At 39.2% G+C, this 6,879-nt stretch overlaps 1 pseudogene; it reads right to left on the bottom strand.

Annotated features, from left to right (window-relative positions):
* Positions 1 to 2,555: 2,555 nt before the first annotated feature.
* LOC138034794 (uncharacterized) lies at positions 2,556 to 5,769 on the bottom strand (annotated as a pseudogene).
* Between the last annotated feature and the right edge of the window lie 1,110 nt (positions 5,770 to 6,879).

Genomic DNA, 6,879 nt, shown 5'->3' on the forward strand with positions numbered 1-6,879 from the left:
CAATATTTTATCGAGGGTACCCATGATTTTGGGTTACCTCTACGTGTGAGGGGAGACCATGGTGTCGAAAATGTTGAAGTTGCAAGGTTTATGGTTGAGAATCGTGGTGATAATCGAGGCAGTTTCATAGCAGGAAGAAGTGTTCACAATGTCCGTATTGAGAGACTGTGGCGGGAGACGAATAGGGTGGTCATTGCATTTTACAAAGATATCTTTAATTTCTTGGAAAACTCGCGCTTGCTTGATTCACTATGTGAGATTGATCTATTTGCTCTACATTACATCTATTTACCAAGGATCAATGCATCACTTGGGCAATTTGTAGAGCAGTGGAACTTCCATGGGATGCGTACCGCAGGATACCAATCCCCAATGGCACTGTGGCATGCCGGCATCATGCACAGTATGGATGATGCAGTGCTTTGCGATCCAGAATCTTATGGCATTGACTTTGAGTCAAGTGTGTCAGAGATGGATGATGATTGTAATGTTGTTGTTCCTGGGAACCACGTCCAACTGACGACAGTCTTAAAGACCCATGTGCCAGATCCCTTAGAGGATGATGGAAACTCTGGAATTGATCTTTTCCTCAGAGTTCGTGATTTTGTCAAGTCAGTAAGAGACTTGCCTTAGTTAAACTGTTTAATTTATTAACAGTTAAAAGCTGTGATGTAAAACACTAGAGGGAAGTGCACTTTTACCAACCCTAGTTCAACCTTTAATTTTCCTTCATCATCACAAGTCTTAGTCAACTTCTTTCACTGATCTGGCATTGTTATGAGATGTGACGAAAGGTTTTAAGTGATTTGGGTGCTCTTAGTGTTCTCCTTAACTGGATGCACTGTGAGTCAACCCAAAACTCAAACCAAAAACAAATTTGACCCTGAACAAGGTAGATGAACATTACTGTACATACTCAGTATGTAGACAACTTACTGTATTTGTTGAGGGGAAAGAAACAGGCATGAAAAGATAACCATTTAAATCCAGGATACATATGTACATGTACAACAAAACCAATTGTATTAGTAACAGCTGCAGTTTGCTTTGAGTTGTATTACTTTGTCCAGCTTTTGGAAGGGAGGCTGCCAGGTTTCAGGATTTATAATAATCATGAATTCACTAGATCGCTTTCTATGACTGTTATTTAATGTTTTATATTCTTTGAGAAAAGGCAAAGAACAGGTAAATTGGAAAGCAGGAATTAGGGAATTTGGATTATTTTCACTTTTCCTTGTGCTTTACGATAACATTGAAAAATATATAGATGTATTCAATGGCTCACATATGTAACCATGTGCATGAGATGACAGAAACAAAAATGAAGGTAAATAAAGAAATATTTAACAATAGGATTCTGAATTCCACCTTTTCCAGCCTACCGACATTCCAAGGATTGTAAATCAACAATTCTATGGTCCACATTGGGTTACTAATGTTATTTTATTAACTCAACACATGAAAATACAGTTGTATTGTTACATTTGAGCATAAGATTTTCAGCTGTACTGTTATAATAATAATAATAATAATTATGCAGCAATATTGTTATTCATCATCATAGTAATCAGAATTACTGGAAAAATCATACTAAATTTATAGTAATCACATAACTTGAATATGCTGCTACATATTTGTTCTGTAGTTCCATACAGCAAAACTGAACACCTTGAACTATAACTTTAAACAGAAACCTCAAGTGGAATGACAAACGTTCAGTGAATGTATCGTGTGTATTTATTAAAAACCCACTAATAGTTTTCTCTTGTAAAGCTGTAACCCACTTCTGTCATGTTTCTTAAATTCAACAAACCCTTCTCAGACAATAGAAGGTTAAATATGTGCAATGAATTGTAGCACTAATCAGCTGCTAGTAATTATTTGAGATATGATTTCTGCAAAAGCCCCTCTTGGGTGTTTCCGAATAAACACAATTCATCAACAGTATGATGACTTCCTTGAAAGTTTAATCTACCTAAAAAATAATGTAAACTGCAGTTTGCAATCCCACCTTGACACCCATACACGGTTTATGTTGTAAAACAGTAACTAATAACAGTGTTTTGTGTTAACAAAATGATAACTTTTTTATTCTCTTAGAACTGGAACAAAACTGTAAACAGTGAGAAACACAATTATCTTGCCTTGAACAATTTGAAAATCTTTGTTTCTATCAATGATTAACCTGTTATCATAACTTGAGACAACAACTTTTGTGTACTGAACATACTAAGTATAACCCTCTCCAAAATTGGCCAGTCTGTTTACACACTGTCTATATCAGACACATTGATTGAGATTCTATTGAGATATCAAGTCTTCTTGAGGGAAATGCTTATATGCATGATCACTTGGTTGGGTTACCCAGTGAGTCTTGACTGCAGAGCTGCTACATGGGAACCATCTAGTGAAACGAGGCATCAGGGGAAATGGGACAGGATGGGAAAAGGTTTTGCCATTCCTTCTTTTGACAGTTCGCAAATCACAGCTCTGCACATGAAAATCCAAAGAACTGAGTCTGCTTGCAGGCTGATATTAGAGAAGTATTAAAACACCTAAATCATGTCAAAAAACCATGCTTAGTCTTCTTTCATGACATTAGTAAATTCTTCTGCCAGAGCTGGGTATGACTCATACGTAGTAGGAAGCTCTAGCATTGGTATACATGTTCGAACCACAGGGTGTCGCTGAAAACCTTCCAAAGAAGAGAAGGACACTTCAATGTGCTCACAGGTAATGACATCACTTCCTGTGCAGAAATGGAGGAACTTGGCCAGTGCCTTTCCTTCTAAGGTTTTGACAAACCTTTTTAGATGTTCCAGACTCTGTCGTTCAGCTTCACTGGACGGCTCTGCCCTGAACAGGTTATTTATTTTCTTGGCTGTTGGACGCTTGCTGTCATACAGTTCCTTGAGACCTTCAAGGGTTTGGAAAGTGTAATCACACCGGAGTGAGTTTACAATAGGGGCCCAGCTGTTTAATACATATCTTGGTTTCTGAACCAATTCTTGGTGAGCCAACTCCATGATTATTGTTCGAATGTTGTCTTTGTTGGGCACCCTGAAGCACTTGAATGTCGAGAGGAATTCAATGGCATCTTTGTCGTTGGCATCAAAAGCATCACTGAGACATGTGTCCAAGACCTCTCTGTCTTCAGCTGCAATGTACTGTCTAAACGATGCTAGAAGAAAGTCTGGTGTGATGCTCTCTTCTCCAAATAAGCATGATGCGAAGAATAGATGAAAAGGTTTCAAAGGGAAGTACTTAACGGTCTTGTAACCATAAACCAGGATTCTTGCAATAGTTTCCCACTCAGGCTTCTGCAGGTCATGCCTGATAAAAGGAATTTTCTCTCCACTACCAACTGTGAGTGAAGTGAACAAATCCTGCCAGAATTCAGTAAGAATGTCAAGCAGAACTCCCTTGCCCCTCCCGTCTTCTGGATGGCCATTTGCATCAATGACATTGACATCAAGAAGGCAATTTGAAATATTGGGATCACTGAATATTTCAATAAGGTCTTTCCTCATGGTACTTCGATGCACAGTGACACACTTCTTAGGTGCATCATCATCATAAAGCATGGGAATCAAGTCTTCAGCATCATCTACAAATAGAAACAATAAAGTACTTTTAATACATTTAACCATAAAATTTTAAAAAGGCCTTAAAAAGCAATAAAACTAGATAATTGAAATATAGTCTAACTAAATTTAACTGGTTTAATAACACTGGCAGATGCCAGGGTTGAGAGGCAAAAATGTAAAATATGTCCAAAACTGAATTGATTGCTTTGACTCCTAAGCAAATCTGCACTAAAACGAAATTAATTATCATAACTTGTTATTTTTTTCATCACAGTGATTAATTCCACCCTAAAGAAATATAATCTTAACGGGCAGATTTAATAACAACTACCTATACGCACAGGACACGAAAGTCCATATTAAGAATTGATGAATATAGTGCATACTATCAGAACAATGCACAGTTGCAGTTTTAATTTCATGGCAAAGGTTACCTTGATTATTACACTAGTTGATTATAAACTCGAAGTTGATAACGGTAAATTAACCGCCGTAGCAAGTTTCTAGTAGCTGACATATCGAGCATTTAGCCCTTTGCTTCGATGAAGGGCTAATGGTTAATATACCTTTATCAACTTCGAGTTGATAATCAGCTAGTGTTTTACTTGCCCGCCAACGCAGGACAGCAGTTTCATTAGAAACTATCACTTTGTACCTTGATTATTAGTTGGCTCGACAATCTGGGCCTCTTGCAGTTGGATGGTGGGATCTGACTGGGTTGCCCAAGCAGGTTGGAACTGTTGCAACTGAATGGTGTGAACCGAGTTGGTTGCCTGTGCAGGCTGGGCCTGTTGCAGTTGGATGGTGTGACTTGACTGGGTTGCCCGTGCAGCCTGGACTTGTTGCCGCTGGATGGTGTGACTTGACTGGGTTGCCCGTGCAGCCTAGGCTTGTTGCTGCTGGATGGTGTGACCTGACTGGGTTGCCTGTGCTGATTGATTTCCTATTGTATAAAATGAAAACTTTGAAAGTACATAATACAATCAGCATCCAGTCCAGGGAAGGGGTTAGGGCCTGGGACTGAGAAACCATGCTCTCACAATTTGCAAACTAGGACCTCATGACAGTGTAGTTGCTACAAATTTTGAACAAAATCAAATAATAACTGATTGTACCTGAATAGTCTTGCTGTTCACAGGTGATGTCAGCTTTTTCATTATCCTAGACACAATGAAAATAAAATTCACTCCTTGGGCAAAAACACACATCTGAAGGTGGGAGAGGGCTATGTGAGTAAAGGAGTATTAATAACCATACAACATGAATTGAATTCAATACACTGTAATTTTGAAATCTCAACTGTGTGTGGACTACCCCCACTGGGTATTCACCCCTACCCCCTAAAACCCCCACACAACCTCTCAAGCAAAGCATTTCTACTTTCGAGGAGTGGGTTCTTCTTTGGATCGAGTTATGGTTGGCTATCACATGCCTCTCCCCAAGGTCAAATTTTGCATCTGAAGTTCTCTTTTATGAAAAATATAAGTCTCCCCAATCCAAAGCCTAACACAGGCATTACCTTTGGAGTATGACGTATGAAATCATCTTCCTGGTTGGGAGAGGATTCACGATATTTCTTGATGCTGCAAATGCTATCATCGCCGATTTCCTGGAACGGTCTGATGTATATGGGCTTTTCTTTAAATACTCTGTGTACCATTACTCCATTCAGGCTTTGCCCTGGTGCCAGAGTAGGTTTGACGAGAGTGCTGTGAACAGGCATGAGAATCTCGAAGTCTACACCGATTGGAATCTTTTCTTCAAATGCCTCTCGTAGACAAGCCTCAACCACACACTCGGACCACTCCTTTTGTAATTCGAAACCTAAAATCATGAAGCCATTTTCCATCAGCCACACTCGCTTCCCTTGCCTGGGAACCTTATTTACATCGGGGCCAGTTAGTAATAGAACATCCCTCATGAATGGTCCTTTCACAACGGACTTCACTTTTCCTTTTCCTCTTGCACGGTAAGTGTTGGAACTTGAACTTGAATTGCAAAACTGCCTTCTGAAACTTGGCAAGTAAGTGCGGCTGGCAGAACCACTTTGATTTGGAGGAGGAACTTCTGATTGCGTTGCCGTTTCGCTGCCAAGGAGTGTGGAAAGTTGAGATGCCTTCTGCTGCAGTTCTTCGAGTATTCGCTTTCCAGCGCTGGCATCGGAAGACGTGTTTGACGCCATGTTTTCCCTCGAAGGCATGAAAATCCGTTTACTCCCTGATGTAAGTATGAGTGTATTATCCCTCACTCGTTTCCAGTCCTTTCCAATTCTCAATAACCAATCGCTCTTCTCAATCTATTGGTCGACATTCTCGACCATAGGGATCAACATTTTCGATCATCAATTTTTTTTTCGACTATAGCGATCGTGTTCTCAATCATCAATCGTGTTTTGGACCATAGCGATCGTCATTCTCAATCACCAATCGTGAATCTCGACCATAGCGATCGTCATTCTCGATCACCAATCATAAGCTCGTACCACTTTTGAATGATATGGCCTCCCATAGAAACGTTCATGATTTCAAAAGCATTTTACCATGCAAAGTGAAAACACCAGAGGTGATGTTCGAAATAACAGTATGATCAGTAATCCAGTACTTACCAAATGGAAGCAGATCTCTGGCTTAAAGGGCGATGTTTAAGGTTGAGAAATGCACTAAGCTATTCTTCTGGTCGCAGAGATCTGGAACTGGATATTTACTTCTTCAACCAATCACAGTACACTTGAAAACGGTTGCAACAAGAGCCTCTCGTTTGTCGGTGCTGACCAAGAGGAACGTGGGCTCTGAGAACGAGATTGAGACGTAAAGAAATGCATCCACGAGTTCGCCATAGAGGCAGTTTGATTTTAATTAGTGACTTTTGGTCGGAAAAGTGCTAACTTGAAAGGCATCCTACACTAAAAATGAACTTGAAGTGATATTATGCTGATTTCAAATATATGATTCAAATTGTCCAATAAAAGTACTAACCAAAAACTTACTTTGAATCAACAGTCATACAATGTTTTATGATATTGTAGCGTCCCTACCCTATCTGAAACAAAAAAATATATAAACTGTCTTCAGATGATTCCCTCCAGTTTTAAAGAGCATGTTCCTATTTCACTTGGTCAAAATTTATTTTAAAGTGCACCTCATGAATGAATAATGATTTCTAGATATCAGTATACAATATCAAAATTTCACATCAGGGTCAACGTGCACTTTAAAATAAATTCTACCAAATCGCAGTGAGGTACTAAAACGAACAAAAAACTCTAAAGTAAGATAAATATTTAAGCAATATA

This window comes from Montipora capricornis, unplaced genomic scaffold (assembly GCF_036669925.1).
Source record: "Montipora capricornis isolate CH-2021 unplaced genomic scaffold, ASM3666992v2 scaffold_189, whole genome shotgun sequence".
NCBI lineage: Eukaryota > Metazoa > Cnidaria > Anthozoa > Scleractinia > Acroporidae > Montipora > Montipora capricornis.